Here is a 19133-nt window from a genome sequence, read left to right as displayed (position 1 = left end):
GTATGCCATGACTCATGGAGGTCATGGGTGTGACTCAAGAAAGCAAAAAGCCCACATATATTCTGTGCAGCACTCTACTGGTGGAAAGAAATGCAAATGTTCACAGCCAGCAAGCAGTTAGCTTACCTCATCCATTACTTCAATCTGCGTATTCTCATGTGTGCAGGAACCTTCTTAGATAGGTCTAAAATGAGACAGTGATTGATTATGGAAGGAACTGTTATGTAACTTAAACATCATCTCCATTTCCACAACCTTAATCACGAAGTTCCAAATGCATTCAAGTGACAAACCAATTTAAAAACAATTTGACTCCCAAGACAATCACAACAGAGAAAGACTTTAAACGGAGCAGGTATTACAATGCAATTAGCACAATTAACCCTTTGTCACAGCAGCAAATCAAGAGTTTCCACCTCTTACTGTTTCTTTAAATGTCTGCTATTGGAAAAGTGACTTCCAGCAGGGAGGAGTTAACACTATGGCAATCTCTCCCTCACACATTTTTAACAGTCACCAGGTGGCAAAATCTATTTATACACCATATGTTTGTAATAGGATCTCAATTTGTCAGATACAACATTAAATTTCTCAAATGAATATACTGAACAAAATAGCATGGCAACTGGAGCCACAATAACATGATGAAACGTATTAAAATCAGTGTTAATATAATAATCAGCTGTGTTTTGTTCCATATGGCAATTTATGTTAACAGTTAAGCTAAACCCCATCTGTTTCTTCAAAAGCTGAATAGAATAAAAGAAGAAAGGTCATGATCATGAACTTCTGCCTCCAAGTCACACTGTGGTGTATTTAATAATAAATGTATAGCTTACTGGTTTTCTATATGATGTGTGCCAAGTTAAAAGGCAGGGTTTTTTCTCCATGAAAAAGTAGCGGTTTTGGAGAGAAACTCGCTTCCTATTTCCTAGTGTATTGAAGAGCCTTGCGGAAGTGCACAGATGGCAGCAGAATGGTCAACGGCAGTGTAAAGAGCAGACCTAAATTTTTCCTGCACCGAAGATCCTGTCATCTCAAGGTATACCTGATTCTGCAGCTATGACAAGACAAATGGTATACTCCACGCATCTAACAGGTGTGGTGTGCTACCGTTCTGCTTGTACTGAAATGCGCTGACAGTACAGCAATGGAGAACATTAGTCTTTATAACAACTGACAAGATGCATGATTACCACTGTAAGGGTATCAGGGATAAAAAAAAAAAGGCAGGCCCTGTCCATGAGCCTAGTTATAGTCACATGCTGAAATGCTGACCAAGTCTAGGAGAGCAGGAATTATTTGCAAAATTGCCTTCAAATAATATTATCTCCCTCCCTGCTTCCAATAAACAGCTCAAACATATCTCACCTGCACCACATTTTCATATGATTTTTGTGAGATTTTCTGTCAGTTTTGTAACTTAACCAAGTTCAAACTATTAATGGCCACCTGAAATTCATCACATCTGTGGTTTTATTTCTTCAGCCTTTGAAAAAATACATTACTCTAATGGATTTTTATCAACTCAAATATGTCAGAAGAGTTGCTACCCATGAATTTGCCCACTGTGGGCAAAATATATATGTATGCTATGTTTGTTTTTGAAGACAAACCTCTCCTGAGATACCTTTGAGGGAAATATAATTATCAAGCCCATGCTCAAATAGGCGATCCTTGCCTGGGCATCTACCCTACATCTTTTTTATCTGACATCTTTTACTGTGCTGAGCTATGTAAAGAAAGGGTCTACTTTGTCAGTTTTGCCACACACATGAGAAACAGCCTATCAAACACTTCTTATGTCAGCCTGTTAAACTAGAACATCATTTCTAAATTGCCTAAAGTGTAGAATTCCCCACTTGCTGCCTGGAAGTTAACCTGGAGTGTAATTTCTATGAATACACAGATCCTTAAATATAATCCTGCCATTGATGAACAGATGCAGTGTCCTCTGCAACGCACAACAAATTCACTGTGTAAACAGCTCTAGGTTTCCTGTTTGGAGCCAGGAGTTGACATACAGAAGGGTAAAAGTTTGTGTAACTTGGGATACCTCTGTCAGCTACACAAATAAAGAGGACTAGAAACAGAGTTTACTCCTACCAGTTATAATTTAAGCTTCATGAATTGCCTCCCAGGGCAAATGTGGTTTTTCCTCTATCTGTGAAAGCATTGTTTTACCTAAACCTTTTCCCACAAGGAAATTACACATACAGCACTGTTGGCTAGTATACAGTTAGGATATCTTCCTGTTCCTTCAAGTATGTGGATTATGAAAAGATTAAAGGTCTCTTGCAAGCTCTCCTGCAAGATCTCCACCAAGTGAGGGTAATGTGTTCCCCAGTGAAGACAGTCAATGTGAAAAAGTTCAGCTGCCCTGACTTTTTACAGCAGCAAACTGGACACAGGGGTACTGGCAGCTGCTGCTCAAGGTAGAGAACAATGTGACAATTTGAGTCTCCAGCAATGTGGGTGTTATTTTCAAGGTGTTCTCCCCCAAAAGATATTAGTAAAAGGGATAACTGGAAAACAAATCTTCTGTCTTTGAAAAAGCTCTAAGTCCCAGCACCGCTCAGAGTCACACTCATATGAATGTGCCGATCTTCCTACCAGCCTTATTTCTATGTTGCCTGTCTTCTCTGTAAGCTTCTTGACCAGGTATTTTGTCCTTATATCTGTCTGGAAAAGCTATCAGTCAATTGTTTAACCAGGCAAATATGCAACTAATAAAAAATAATCGATTTAGAAAGTAGGTCTTTAAACAAGAGGTAAAGAGTCCTTTCTATCGCACACAGGTGATAGGAGAGCTGTTGTGGCCTCTTTCCACATTCAGTTCTGCCTGTTCTTTTTTATTTATGATAAAGTAAAACAAAAATGAATTTAGAAGGAAATGATATGCCACTTCTATGCCATTAAAATTGAGATATAAACCACAGAAGCCAAGATATGCAAAGACACGACTGTCATTTTTCCTGACACCATGCAGTTTGACATAGTGTCAGACTTAACTTTGAATTTCCTGGCTTTGGTGGGTTCTTGTTTTAACCCTGAGACATCATTTTAATGTAGCTTGTCGTTTCTGAATATAACTGTAGCTCTTATATTATCAATAATAATAGGGTACCTTCTGCTCCTCAGGGACAAACTTTCAAACAAATGGGTTGTGAATCAATAAATACATTGTGTGCTGCAGTTGAATTTATTTATTCATGAGATGCTTATCTTTCTGTAAATTCCTTAGGAAAAATCCTTAATCCCACCACACTGAATTGACTATTTATCAGTTTTAAATTGGACCTTATTAATTTTTTTCCATGCTGGAAAATGTCTTTCACCATTTATCTTTGGACAGAATTAAATTTCTTTCTGTCTCCCTTTTCTCTCCTAGGGACAAAACCCAGTGGTTAAGAATGGGAAATAACAGATGGCAACGATCTCCCATATACAAATCTGCTCTGTCTGAGCATCCTGTAAGCTCTCTTTGCAATATACTTGCAGAAGCCTCTATGCCATGGCATAAGTACAGTAATATTTGGCTTCTCACTCATCAGTGACAGGCTGAGCTGTTTTTTCCTTTGTTTTATTGCTGGCTCCTTGGCAGCTGTTGTAAGTAGAGATCAGCTCCATCACAACTGAGCACAATTATATTTATAGGGTACTGAGGTATTTACAAACCCTTAAGCATAAAATTGAATTCAGTGCTAAGGTTGTGATTTAGGTTTTACCTACTGACTGTGGCAGGAGATGTCTTCTCAAGATCTAGGAACTAAGAAAACAATGTTCTGCTGTGGGCTCATTTGAATAATCTCACTACTCATTAAACACAGCTGCAAGGCAAGGAATGACAGAGTTCAAAGGCAGACCAGGGGAACATATTAGTAACAAAATTATTGTCTGAACCTTTAGGTACATTTCCTCAGTATTCCGCAACGTAATGCCATTAATTACAATGGGAACAATTTTGTCATTTGCAAACAGTTGAAAAGGTTAGCAGAATACTTTATGCTGGTAGCCTAAATAGTCTATTTTTAGAAATACCGTAGCTAGAGATTTTCAAAATGTTATACATTTGGATGAAAGACCAAAAGAGGGCTTTGGTTTGGATGTTTGTGGACTGTTTCACATTATGTGATTTGTGATCTGCAAGTCTTAGACAATGTGTTCTTTTCTGAAAATGGTTGTTGATGTGATTTAAAATATATTGCCTAATTCTAATATTTTCAAGAGGCTGCAGACTGCAAGAATAAACCCAGCATTCAGAGATTCACACAAGGTTACGTTTTGCTTGTGTTTTTACATATTATTATCATCCAGCTACTTTTCTGGCCAAATGGCACCCACTGGCTCATCTGAAATGCACCATTCTCTGCCTTTTTGGCAAATGTTCCCTGATACACCTGTCAGGACAGGCAGCGAGCATAGCAATGGGGCAGTCTCTTTTTATTCAATTCCTGTGATTGGGGGGTGCCAAAATGCTTCAGGGCTATCAAAGTGTTAATCTCTCCAGTACCATTTTCATCTTTGCTAAATAAAATAAACTTTCCAATATGGCTCAGGAGATTGGAGTAGTGTCTTTTTCTTCTCTGCAAATAAGAACTGCTGCCATCCTTTAATATTTATCAACCCAAATCCAGAGGGAAATATTCAGCTGCTCATTTTCTGGAATACTTGTTTTTTCTCACTCCCAAAAAAAATCTCCTGGATTCTATGAGGCAAAGAAATTCAGATGCATTTGATTTGGGAGAAGGGGGATTACAAGTGCTTGGAGGCCTACGTGGCAAGTGGCCATTTTTCAGATCTGCTACTGTAATCAGAAGCAGAGTGACTAGAAGGTGTTTTCCATGAAATACCTCTCTGGAGCTAAATCCAGGGACTGGGGCATTGTTTGTGAAAACACTGTCATTTTTAAAGGAAATGTACTTGTTTATACATCATAAAACATTTAATAGATACTTCTCCTTTAGGGACAAGTGCAGACGACTAGAGCTGAAGAAAGTTGTTTTACAGATTCTTCAAGTGAGAAGGAACACTGAAAACTAAAAGACTGTAAGTGCTGCTTATGGAGTATGTCACTTTTAAATTTTGTAAAACTTGTAAAGCAAACCCTTCATACTGAAGAGATACAAGAACTCCCAATTAGTCCTTAGCTTACACAGCACTTAGGCATCTGCTTATATTTCAGCCAGTGAGTAGTAATGCTGACTCCCCAAGGACACGCTTACAACTGAGCATAGTCTTTGGCCTGGACAGAGAAGAGGACCTGGCACAGCAGCAGTGTGCCCTGCCATGCCCTGCTATGTCTTCTGCGTCCCTGACTCCCCTCCTTTTCCGGGCCAGAGAGCAAAGGACCTCTACAGGCAGTGAGAGTTATTCTGCAGTGGAGATCAATGGGTAAACAAATGAAGTTTGATCATATTCACTGTTGTTTTAAGTCTTGTTTTGATCTGCAGATGCTTTGCTTAACCCTGCAAAGTCATTCACAGGCAAATTCACAGGCAAAAGTTCTTTGTTAACAGCAAGCCAACAGCAGCTGCTTTTAGCCTTTCTGTGTGGGAAAAAATGTCACGAAAAAGAAGGAAAGAGAATACGCTTTTATTTTTTTCATGGGGAATTAAAAGCACTAAAAGCCATAGGCCTATCTCACTGCACATTTTAATTAGACTATTTTTCAGTGGTTTGTTTAGTTCTCTTATTCATATTTAATGTGGTTGTAAACAGCAAGCAACGAGTTTGGTTCAGCAGCGTAATGATGCATTATGCTAGCAACTAAACTCCTGAGACTTTGTGATCCCGGCATTTATGGTCAGGTCAGCTCCTATTATTTCAGTTTCTGGAGTCACATGTGAAGAATATTAACACTTGTTCTTCCAGCAAGGGGAGGAAGAGCACATGACCAGCACATTGGTGGATGCTGTTGCTAGGCAGGATCCAGAGTCCTGCAGTAGGGCCACGCTTGCTCCCCCTCTTCCATGGTGTCTGGTGTCATCACAGATTACTGGAGACGGATTGAAGAAAGCAGATCCATATTCTCTGGAAGGACAGAGCATAAAGAGCAGATGGAAGAAATATGGTGTTAAGAACAAATTGTTGCCATTACTTGGCACAAGGGTCCATGCACATCCCTGGCTTTCATCATGGCTTGTTCTGCTGAGAGGACAAACAGCACAAAAGGACAGACAGAGCTAGTTGTGTCAGCAGTCCTGCAATGCTCATTACCCCCTTCAGCCGCTGGGAGAAAGTATTGAAACTGAAACATACACCCAAGTGTTTAGGTTTCCAATAAAAGAGAACTGCAGGTGGTGAGATTTGGAAATCCTTGCCCTCGTCATTCCACATCCCTGTTAAACGGGTCTGCTGCCCTGGAGTTTTTCTGAGCCCTGAGAGCTCTTCAGACACCGTGCTCTAGGGTAATGGTTTCACCCTCTGAGAGAGAGATAGCAGAGTTGCCTGGGGCATCTGCCAATAACACAGGAACATGACAAGGGGAATTTATGTTTTGGTTTCCTGGGCCCTTTTAGTGATTTTTTTTTTTTAAATGAAGCTTTGATTTTTAAATCAAGCTTTGATAATCTAGTGTATGTAGTACTGATCAATTTAATTTTTTCAAGTTGGTTATATATTGCAATTTCTAGACCACATTTCTGTGAGTATATATAACAAATGCTGGATTTCATTTAACAGGAATGGATATTTTTAGTAATTTTTTTGAGGATATGTAACAAAAAGGCAGAGTGTCAATGCCATGGTGCCTTTGTCAGGGTTCTAGAAAGTTAAAAGACCTATTGAGAAGTCTCAAATATTAATTCACACTTCTAGCTAATGAAAGAAATACATTTGGAACAGGATAATAAGGAAAACTAACTAACTACTTCTTATGCAGAAAAGTTTCTAAATCTTTGTCCCAGAACAGAAATAACTCTTAGGAAAAATTAATATTCCAAACAAGTCTTAGGTGTTATTGCAGTCATATCATACAGCAGTGGTATAATGGATTATGAATGATGAATGAAGGACATAAAATCAGATAATCTAAAACAGCTCAACATGCACAGGGCTTTACAGCCAAAGCTGGTGTTGACATACTATACAGTCTCAACTGAAAAGAAGGCAAACGACTGAAATCTATTGATGGTCTTGTGCTTTCAGGATTTTTTGCCCTTGCTACGTGTCTGAAAAAGAGCTATCCTGGATTTGAAATCAGTTCAGAAAAATAGAACAGGGAAAAAAATCCATGAAGGAAACTGGAGTTGAACATGAATGCTATTTTAAGCAGAGGAAGGCAAAAGTCTCTGCATTGAATATGGGCAAAGCTTCTTAAGAAGGCTGATGAATATCTTCCTGGTGCTTAAGAGCAGTAAAACTGTCAGATGGAGACAATACTTTCATAAAATTACCATGACGTACTTTAAAAACAAAGCTACAAACAAATGCAGAGCTTACATGTTCTGGGGTCAGAATACATGTTGCAGTCAGTTGGTCAATGCTGGCCTAAGGTGGTTGTAACCTGTTGGGTTTTGTTTCCTGCACCATCTCCCTAAGGAAGAGTAGTGTTGAGAACACAGCCTTGCCCCAGTAGCAAAGAATGGAAAAATGGAGGTATTTGATCATATGGAACTTGTCTTGTGATTAGACAGGCCAGTCGAACCTAGGAAACTGCACAACAGAACTACTGGATATGAATGCACCGGGATCACATGTACAGTGTTTCATTGATGTTGGCGCGTCTTGTCTGGAGAGGACCGTCCAGCAGAAAAGGCAGATTAATTCAGATCTTATGGCTGCTTTAATATGAAAATGAAGAGAAAATTCTCAAGAGGTGCTCAGAAATTTGTAAGGACTCTGCCTAAGAGTCAGAAAAACAATCACATTTATTTAACTCTTTCTGTCTGTTTGCAGAGTTTTCAAAGTAAATGTTACTGAAACATGACCTTGACATCTGTGTATATAATCAGTTTCAAGTCCAGGGTGAAAGACTGACATTTCACAGAGCTCCTTAGTCCATGCAGTTATGTATGAGCAGATATGATAACAATGATAATAAACATAATGAAAAGAAATGCAGGAAATGCAAATAGATAGACAGACTATACTTTGCATACAGCATTTGTATAAAAGGATTGCTTCCCTTCGTTGCTTTACAGTGGCTATGAAACAAGCCTTTGTAATTCTTTAGCAGCATCAGCAGTGCTGAGTGGGATGTAAGCTCGATTTACATTACACAGTTGAAATGATGGAATTCGGGAGATGCGGTCTAGGGTAAGCCAGGCTGGACTGAAGCCAGGACACTCAGTTAAGTAACACTACTGGAAGCTTATGAAAAGCAATCTTGGGATCTTTAATGGCTGCAGAGGAGCAATCTAACTGCTTTGCAACTCATCTGAAAAGCTGTTCATCATCACAGTGGAGACATTCAGTCTTACAGACAAGGCACTGCTGGTCATTTGGGAGATCTGGGTTTATCTCTCCACTCTGCCACATGCTTCCTCTGGAGCAGAGGGGAAGTAGGTCCATTTTTCCATGCCTCCACTTCTGCCATGGCACACATGGCAGCAACCAGCCACTATCTCCTCCAGCCTTTGCCTGCTTTGTCAAAAAAAGCAAAAATGGGATGAGATGGAGTGTGTTTGTACATATCTAGCCCAGTGTGGCCCCTCCATTTGTGGGAGCTGTTCCTGCTCTAGGGAACCACCTTCTGAGGCTGGGGAAATCTGGTGGGACTTTGCATCATGTTCTGTGCATGTGGAAAACAATAGAAAATGACAGGTACCCCAGGGGGTGACTGCAGGGTTGACCGTGACAAAGAAAGGGTCCTCCTGCTGGAGGCTGGAGGGCTGTACTGGTGTCTATTCCAGCAAGGAGTCTCCCATGCCAGGCATGCTTTGGTAGAAGACCTGGGCTCCACAGCCATTGCTGAGTCTCAAAAGTAGAAGAGATGTCTCAGCAGTCCAATGCAAACATGAGGGAGAAATATCACCATGAAAGAGAGCAAGGCCAAGGTCAAAAATAAGTGACATTTGATGGATCTGGTATGGAAGCACGGATAAAAGAAACAGAAGACAGATGTTAGAACAAGGGCTTGTGATGAACAAGTCGGTAATACTGAGGGACTTGCTGCTAGACATATTAATTTGGAATTAAATAATGTTATGTAATTTCAAAGGAGGCATAATAAAATCCCCAGATACATTACTATAAATCATCTAATTTCAACCCCCTAAAATATTCATATTTCTAAAGTGGTCTGATAGTTAAGTCTAGAGATAGGGCATTCAAAGATTTAATTTAATTAGCTATAGAATTATAGGCGTTTAGTCTAAATCAAGAAGGACAGCTGTAGTGGTTGCCTAAGAATAGACTTTAAACTCATTCAGGTTAGAATTTTCTAATCACAAACTATCAGCAAGCTTTTGAAGAAGGTGCTGCTATATAATCTGAGAAACAAAATAAAATTAATCATATTAAATAATAAACTCAGCAGCTTAAGGAAAAGAAAATGTAAATAAGCAGGCGCTGTTAGGAAAATGAAAACCCAAATAGTGGACCAGAAGGACAAAGAAGCTGTCCCACACAAATTCTTTATCAGTAGAAATGCAGCCAACCAAACTGTTCCATAAATCTGAATTGCTATGCTAAGATGATACAGACAGAGAAATATAGCTATCTGAGTTCTAATAATTAATATCATTAACATAAAGGAAATCTGATTGGGTTATTTCTAACAACCATTTGAAATCTTCGAATAAAGAAACTCTCAAATATCTACAGAAAATATGTCCACAAGGTCAAATTGCCTGTAGTACATTGTTATAGTAATGTAATTAATTAAATGAATGGTTTTTTCACTGTTACAATAAGAATATCTGACAAATATATCAATATTTCTCCCAGGCTATGTGAGAAGATGAAATATTTAAGTTAGACATTGAACATGTGAATCTGTACCTTTTCATTCATGGAAAAGGGTCAATCTGAAAGAATATCAATCTATGTGGAAAAAAGACAAGCTAGAGAAACCAAAAACAGTGTAAAACTAAGGTCCACAGTTTTTAAAATAAGCATTAAGTAATGGAAAGTGCATGTTTAGACAACTTGTTATTTGACAAGTTGCCAGATGCGATCCCTCAAGGGCATAAAGGAAGTGTCTTGGGATACTGCTGCTTCCTCTGTGCTCAGGTGTAAGGATCTGAGCTGATAAGAGTTCAGTCTTTAAAAGCCCCATCAACATTTCCCTAATAGTTTTCCCTGTCCTGCTGTGCTGGTTTTGGCTGTTTTAGATTTGTGCTGAAACCAGTGTTGATTATACAGAGATGTTTTAGTTACAGCTGGGCAGCATGTGCACAGACCCAAAGCCTTTCATGTTTCTAACAACACACCACCAGCAAGGAAGCTGGGGGTGTTCAAGAAGCTGGGAGGGGACACAGCTGGGACAGCTGACCACACTGACCAAAGGGATATTCCATCCCATATTGCATCATGCTCAGTATGTAAAGTTGGGAGAAGAAGCGGGAAGGGGGGAGAATTTTGGAATGATGGTATTTGTCTTCTCGAGTGATGGAGCCCTGTTTTCCTGAGATGGTTGAACATCTGTCTGCCCATAGGAAGTGGTAGATGAATTTCTTGCTTTCCTTTTCTTGCACACCTTGGCTTTTGCTTTACCTATTAAACTGTCTTTATCTCAGGTCATGAGTTTTCTGTCTTACACCCTTACTACTCTCTCCTTCATCTCACTGGATTGGGGTAGGGAGTGAGTGGCTGTGTGGGTCAAGGCAAACAATGACACCTGCTTGGAATTCTCCATTGTGGTGAGCATTCAAGGGAAAGTAATGCATAGTGTCAGAAAAATGTCACAATTTGGGTACCAAGTGGAAAAAATGGATGGACTCTAGACCAAGAGCTTTTTCAGAAACCGGTTTTTGGAGCAAGAGCTATTTCAGAAAACTAGTCTTGGAGGGAAGAGATTAATTCTGTGGGACAGCAATGGATAAATGATCTGTGGGCCAGGAATCTGTAGACATATCTCCTTCTGCATTTTATACAGAAAAGCAGGGATACCTGTGGTAGCTAGTGGAAAACTCACTGAAGCCAACGGCTGTATGTCTAGATTCCCTCTCAAGTCAATGGAGTGAATAAGCTCTCCAAGGGTAACTTCTTTTTATCCTAATGTAGGTGACTGGAAAATAGGTCAGATTATTCACACTTTAAAAACTGCTTATTTCATTCATGTGGATAAAAGAAATCTGGCTGATGCACGGATTTCCATAAGTCATTTAGCAAGGTTCTTCCACAGAAGTTCTTAAAGTATCTAAATGGGTATGGGATAAAAAGGAAGGTTATTGCATGAATAAACAATTGATTAAACAATTGGAATAAAGGGTGAGAGTAAATGGCCAATTTTCACGGTGGAGGGAGGTCACCAGTGGAGTCCCACAGGGACCATGCTGGAACTCATGCTGTTTAACATCCTCTTAAATGCTGTGAAACAGAGTGTGGGCAGTGAAGTGTCAAAGTTTTCTGAGAATACTGGGTTATTCAGGGTAGGAAAGTTGAAGACCAACAGTGTAAAACAGTATAAGGACCTCTAAAACCTGAATGACTGGGTATCAGAATTCAATGTAGAGAAATGTACAATGAGGAAAAACTTCTGATATGTAATTGTCCAATATTATCTGATATTACCCTTCAGGACAAAGATCTTGGGCTTCTAATGGGTAAGTAGAAAATTTCTTGAAAATGTTAGCAAGGTGGAGTTATGATCAAAAAACCAAATTGCCAACATAAAGACTATCAGGAAAAGAACACAGAACAAGCCAGAAAACAACATGATGCTTCAAAAAGCAGTGAGTGAGGGAGGTAGAAGATTATGAAATTGTGAAGGCCAGGGAAAGACACTCGGGAAAGAACTTATGATCTGTTCCCATATAAGAACAAGAAAGCATCAATAAGCACTCAGAGGTGGTATGTTCAGAAAACCAAAATTAAAGCAAGTTGCTTTTCACAGAGGTATTACTATAGCTGCAGAATTTCTTGTCTCAGATAGCTATAAGCACATACACAGATTCTAAAAGCGACCTGTCCAATTAAGAGAATCAAATTTTTTGAGTCTAATTAAATGAAATATAAATAAATAATATAAGCATCCCAAAATCCCCAATGTGTTGGTTCACGAAGCCACTGTATTGGCTTATGAAACCACTGTCCTGTAACTTGTAGAATGCTTGGAGAATATTTTAGTATTAACATAGATGGCCAAGAGCTTTTCAAACTCATCTTTTGGTATCTTCTGTTAGCCATTGCCAGGAGTAAGGCACTGGGCTGAATACACTTTTTTCTCAACTCTGTCTGTCTGCTGTTATATTATATAATGTGAATAAAAGGAGATTCTTGACAAAACTTTGTCTTTTGTGCCACAATGATTTCCATGCTAGTGCTAGAATTACGAAAGTAAATCTCAAAATGAAAAATAAAAAACTGAGGAATTTCAAAGAAGGTCAAAATGCGCAACACAACAAAATGAAGCAAAAAGCTAAAGAAAAGTATTTGGAAGAACAAGCACACACACACACACACACACACACACAGACTGCTGTAGCAGTTACCAGATCTGCAAAACATGGGAGTTGGAAAATGGAGAAACTGAGAGTGACAATGCAGTGAGTCCTTTAAAAGAAATAATAAGCTCACACTGGGTTGCACAGAAACTAGTTCCCTTGACTACCGGAGACTTTTAGAATGGAAAAAACCCAGAGGTGACTGAGAGAAAGAGCAAGTGCAGAAAGAGGGGAAAACAGAGACTCCAATTAAAATGCATCGAGTTTGAAAAGATTCATGAGGACACTTTAGATGACGTTATGCAAAAGACTGGGCAACAAGCAGACTTTATTGGGCCAAAATGAATACACAGAAAGGAAAAATGGTCAGAAATCATTGCCACTGTGCAAAGTACCAGAGACAGAATCCCTGGGAGGCTATGACCATTTGTGATGCTCCCATCAGAGCTTGGCAGCAAATGGCAGTTGATGTATTTGAACATGGAGGAAACCACCGCCTGCTGATAATTGATTATTACAGTTGTTCTTTTGAAACTAACAGAAGTAAGCAACACATTAGCCAGCATCTAGTGAATCACACTGAGGTGATAGTCACCAAACACTGTATTTGCGATGAGCTCATTTCGGATAATGGGTCACCATACACATTGGAAGAAATTTGAAGGTTTGTAAAGTACTGGGGCTTCAAATGCAGCTGGTAGGTCTTATAACTGATAGTGTAATGGACTGGTCAACATCACAAATAGCCAAAAAGACATTAATGCAGACAAGATCTTCCTCGAGGTTTACTGACATGCCCCAATGGAATCAAATGCTTTACTGGCTGAGATGTTAATAAGCCGAAAACTCTACTCCTAAGTCCCATGGCATGCTCCTTCTACAGCCCAGGGCTGCAGATAACAGCCAATTAGAATAGATGGGAGCAGAGTGGGGAAGAAGAAAGCAAGCACAACATGATCACTCCAGAAACTACAACACAGTTCTGGTGTGGTTGGTGGCACGCTTGTGTGGAAACAACATTTGTGGAAAAATCCACTTTATCTGCAACACAGGTAGAAAATGGAGAGAACCAGGATTAACCTCAGATGTTAGAAGATAGCTCTGGCCATGAAACTACTCTTCTGCTCTGCAAAAAAATCTGATTCATGATCCTGAAACTGCATCTGAGAAAGCCGACAACTACAATCCCACCATGGCTTCAATGCCACCCACTGTGCAGAAAGGAGATGACTCACACCTGAACATCAACTGATACAAGTGAACTTACACTATGTCACTCAAAAAGTTCAAACCCAAAGAGCTGACATCCTAATGCTGTGAATTACACAGAAGCATTTGTAAGAGCATTTCCAGTTTTTTGTTGTTTTCATGCATCAGCAGCTAACTGGTGCAACATCATTTAGAGAAAGGCTCTTAAAATGACTCCAGGAGATTGCTTTCTGCTCACGCGATCAGCACAGGTGCTGGGTTCAGATGCTGAGAGCAAAGGGTGTTTTTGAAAGTGCAAATGAAAAAACCTGTTTAAGTTTATATGTGTGGAATGCTGTTCAAGTGAGCAGTCCAAATACAACAAAATATAGGTCAAATAAATAAAAATGAACAGTTACTTTCAAAACAGAAATTAACAGCTGTGCTGTGGAAGGGATGGGGAAGATTTGTGTTGCTAAGCTGGATCTCTTTCATCTCACAGGAGGAGAGGAAGGCCTGTGATCCTGCAGCCATGCCATGCCCCCATACAGACACTGCCTCAACTAAGAATTAAGGTAAATTAAGAGTACTGAATGTTATGAAGCAATGCATTCAGGTAGAAAGGTGATAGCAATACTTTGTATAATGGTTTACTGGAAAAACAGGTCCCTTTTAGTGCAGGAGTAGGTTCCTTTCCATGCCCTCAGCACCATCTCCGGGAGCAATCTGGCTGATAAACCATGTGGTATGTGAGCTGAATGGCTCTTTTGATTCCCCTGTCTCAGCTAAATCTCCACTGAACACACTAGAAGCTTAGGCAAGAACAGCAGATGAAGACACTCATGTAGCCACCTAAATTTAGGTATTTTAAACTGAATACCACGCTCTATGACTCTTTCTCTTCTCCTTTGTGGCTGCCCTTACTCCCTTGCCCTTATTCAGCCTAGATAAAATGAGTAAAACTGTAATTCATGTAAATTAGCAGAAATCAACTATCCATCTTATTTCTTTGTTTGCACAGTCTATTTCCAGTCCCCTTGACTCTGTCTGACTGGTAAATCTAGGGACAGTTCCTTTCTTATGCTTGCCAGATTCTAGCATAATGCGATCCACGAACCTTGTTGGATTGTATCAAATAAAATTTTATATCATATGCCACGGTCCGAAGGGAGATGGGGCTGTGACACAGCACGGATGGGTTTGGGAGACAAGGTAGGGTGCAGATGGCGGGGAAAGGGCCAGAACATAGGGTGGAGCATGAGACAGACAAACGGGGGAACAAATCGGGATAGGGGTACAGGCAAAAGAGGGAGGAACGTGGGAGGAACCAGGGAAGGAAAGGGCGAATGGAGGCTGTCTCCTCTCTGCGGCTTCTCCAGCCAATCAGCAGGGAAGCAGGGAAGTGGACAAACCTGGGCATGCCCGGGAGATACAAATTCTGGTGAAACGTACAACGTGTATATACATAATAACTGTAAAGTCTGCATCATAAAGTCCTTTCAATCGCTGTACATCTTTTTCCACTTCTGAAATTGTTCCCATTCTGATTCCTGGTCCTTCACAATCGTTGATCTTAAACTACTAGTTACATATTAGATTCTATGTGATGTCAAAGTAGAAGAACTTGGCTCTTCTTGATGTGCATGCACATAATTTCAGTGTGACATTTTCACCTGGCAAATGTCAGACTGGAAAAACGAAGCTGATCATGTATATATGTATACACACACACATATATATATATGTAAATGAAGTAATTGTGATTGTGTTTATAAAATTTCTGTTCTTCTTAATTACAAAGTAATAATCCATATTTTGCATAAACATCTGTAGTCACAATAATTTTTTGAAAACAGTATGACCAATTTATTTTAATTAACAGTAATAAGTTTTTCTGTTGCTACTATCTTTTCCTAATAACCTGTTGTTCTCAAAGCTTTTTTTAACCCTCAGGATTTTATTCAGTTCTCTATTCAAATATTGATGAAACTTAACCCTGGTTAGGTTTTGCATCTGACAAGATCATAACTCGATGTGTACTGTTATCCATTAAAAATCACTTAAGGCAATTGCTGTTACCACTGTAACATGATAAACCTGACAATAGACTGTTAGTTCAAAAGAACCCAGTAATTTCATTTATTTCCTATTTCTCAAAACATCTGCATTGACGTGAAAGAAATGTCAAGTTAAAAATAACAATTCATGGGTCATGGTATCAACTGTGATTTCATTACATTGTGTCTGTGAGCAGATGAAAGCTGCTGTGGCATTCAGACTTTAGGTGGGCTGGTAAATGAGGAAAAACCTAATCTATTTCATTTTAAGATTATCAATTATTCAAATACCTACAAAGAGTCTTCATTTTCCCCACATTCCTAAAATGAGAACCAAGGTTGATTGCACTGTGGGGGGCAGGCAAATGCTGGTGAGCTCTGTTTGCAGTTTGAGCCTACAGCATCTGCATTAACCCAGGGTGAGAGGCTGGGAGCGCATGGCTAATGTGATGCTGGGGATGGCTAGCCAGCCAGCTGGGGAAGCTGGCACATCAGTTCAATTTCAGCATCGTGCCAAGGTGCCTTCCTGCATTTGGTATGGGAACTCTGCTGCACCCCACAGAGAACCTTGCCTGTGCCTGCCTGCTCTCTACTGTGATGGTCTGCCTGGGCTTTTGGAGAACTACTGCTTAAAAGAAAGATCTTCCAGGTCCCTTCTAAACACCTTTCCCCCTATGCTGACAGTCAATTATTACAAAGTATCTATCTTATCACTTAGAAAAATTAATTTATGAATACAAAAATAGAAAGAGCTAGCAATCTGACAAAAATCCCAGCGGAGGAAAGTATGTGTAACACCTTACCCCTTCCACGTGTTTATGGCAGTTATATTGCAGCATCTATGACTGACAGGATCTTGTAGGCTCATGTTCTGGTCTGAGATACCTGTGTCAAGAAAGAAAGGGAAGATTTTTCCCTATTTCAGAACGACATTGCTTTAAACTAGCAAATCTTCAGGGCTGACCTTACTTTTAGGGAAAAAAAATTGCCTACTCCTGAGACAGACAAAGATGAAATCTAGCAGAAGAACTGATATTTCAAGACATCCCTTGCTTTAAGCTATCTCCAAGAAAAATGAAGCTTAAATCCAAGAGTGATGTAGGCACTTTAGAAACCCCTGTACAAAAAGGGATAGACACTCAGAGATATGTATGGTTATAGGTGCCCATTTCAGAATGTATCCACCTAATGACACTGCCCAGCATTTGGGAAGAATGGATCTCATGTTTAAGAATGACACAGATAATAAAAATTTAAAACATTCACAAGCAGAGAAAATCTATAGACAGAGAAGCATTTCACCAGGGTTATTTTCTTTCCTGAAAGCACCATGTCTGCAGCTAGTGGTTGAATGCATGCACAAATTAAGTTTACAGATTTCATATAGCAATTTATTCTGGTTGAATGTAATAACAGTAATTTTTCATTCAAGTCAGCAAAATACAATCCATAAAGGAAAAAGTACTGCCATTATTTTAAACTCTATTGTTCTTATTCAATTCAAATGTGAATTGAAGCTAAATAATTTACTGTGTAAATTTCATTTTTAATTTTATGCCATTCCAAAAGAAGAGAGTGAATGAGAGAGTGACGGGGAAGCTTCAAAGCTCTAAATCCTTGTATACTAATGTCTCAACAGTAAAATAATCTAAGGAGCATGCTGCAGCAAAAATGATTGCTGGGATCTATAATAGGATTGTTTTAACTCAATAGTGTTTCATAATTTTTTGATTCACTCCGAGTTTTTGACAGCTTGCCTAGTTGCAGTTTTTATCTGATCATCTTTGCATTAATAATACATTACAGTAAGTTTCATGGAAAAGTGGCCATTTTTTTCCTTACTGAATACTTTACTTTTGCCAGCAAAATATTGACTTGGGTTTATAATCAATTCCTGTTTGGCTTGATCATGCTTAGCATGAAGCTAAAATATTTGCTGCTAGACAGATGCCAATACAAATGTCATCATTGCCATATTCTAACAAATTCCTTCAGTTGCTAAATAATCTGCCTCGTAGGTTGCAATATGTATCAGACTGAAGCCCAGAGCTTCAGAGACACCAGGATATGAGTAGTTGTACTTACCTGAGGCTCCCATTCCCCTGCTTCAGAAAAACTTCCTCTCAGCAACAGCATCCATTTCCATACAGTCATCCTCTGAGTCACCTGTGGCTTGCTCACTGACTAGATTCAATCAGGGCAAAAATACTGAATAAAAGAAAATATGTCAAAAATTATTTTATTTGCCTTCCTCCGTCTTCTGAGGCATGAATGAAAATTGACTTTCAAGCAAAAAAAACCCAACCACTAGAAAAAGGACTTATTTCTCAAGAGACATTTCAGAAAAAAAATTTCAGCTAGGTGCAACTCATGTATCCTTATCTTTCTTCATAATTATAATATTTATATACAGATTAATTATGCTTGATTGGTATCAGGAAACAGAATAGTCTGAGAAATACTACTGTTTAACCTAACTCAGTTAACTTACTTCCTGAAGACTTAATTCAAACTTTCTCTTCCTTTGTATTGGCATGCCATCTCAAAAGCCCCATCCTGTTCTGGCGCATCAGTCCCTGACTCTGAGTTTCCCCTCTGCGGTAACAGAGCCAGAAGTCATGCAGTTCTCTCTTTCTACCTTCTAAGTTGAAAGCATAGCACTTGGAAAAGTCTGAGATTGGCACTGAGCCAAAGATCTGCACTGTTGGCAAGAGATTGCCACATCACCTGACCAGAGAAGACAAGCATGCACACCTCTAGAAACTCCATGATGATGATGGGTAGCATGTACTCTCTAAATAGGAGAAACCTTGATGCATCCTCAGCTACTTCCATTGTTAGTAATGGTAGTGAGAATGATCTTTTTCAAGCTCCAGGATGATGACTGCAGAGAGTGAGAACATACCTGGAGAATATAAATGTTGGAGTCTGGCTTAAACAAAGCTGTGTTGAGGTCCATCTTTCTGAAAGGCAAAACAAGCACGCACAAGAGGCACAGGAACAGAAAAAATGCTGAACACCCTACCTGATCCCCACAATACTGTCTGTCCTGCTATAGATCTCACTTGACATGTTTGAATGCTCTGATGCTTTGTAACCCTGGGGGGGATCTGCAATTGATATAATCTGTTGTTCAGTTCATGCCCAACTTAGATATTGAAAAAGAGTTAGGAAATTAAAAACAGGCATGTGTAGGCACTGCAAACTAACAGATTTTGTGGGTCAAGGCATGTCTTACAATTTCATAAAGTCACTTCTGATGTCCAGACATTATGTTATTAACTTTTACTTTCAGCGTGACCTGTTAAAAAAAAGAAAAAAGAGTTTATATTTAAAC

At 39.3% G+C, this 19133-nt stretch overlaps 1 long non-coding RNA gene across 1 annotated transcript; it reads right to left on the bottom strand.

Annotated features, from left to right (window-relative positions):
- Positions 1 to 16598: 16598 nt before the first annotated feature.
- On the bottom strand, positions 16599 to 18762 carry LOC113965778. The gene is made up of 3 exons (XR_003533631.1): positions 18702 to 18762; positions 17882 to 18004; positions 16599 to 16681 (listed from the first exon to the last, which is right to left on the bottom strand). It is a non-coding gene; the product is annotated as an uncharacterized LOC113965778 (long non-coding RNA).
- Positions 18763 to 19133: the final 371 nt, after the last annotated feature.

Source organism: Neopelma chrysocephalum, unplaced genomic scaffold, assembly GCF_003984885.1.
Source record: "Neopelma chrysocephalum unplaced genomic scaffold, ASM398488v2 Primary Assembly neopelma1_59, whole genome shotgun sequence".
Classification (NCBI taxonomy): domain Eukaryota; kingdom Metazoa; phylum Chordata; class Aves; order Passeriformes; family Pipridae; genus Neopelma; species Neopelma chrysocephalum.
The sequence above is the reverse complement of the archived record's forward strand: the minus strand, read 5'-3'. Positions and strand labels throughout refer to the sequence as shown.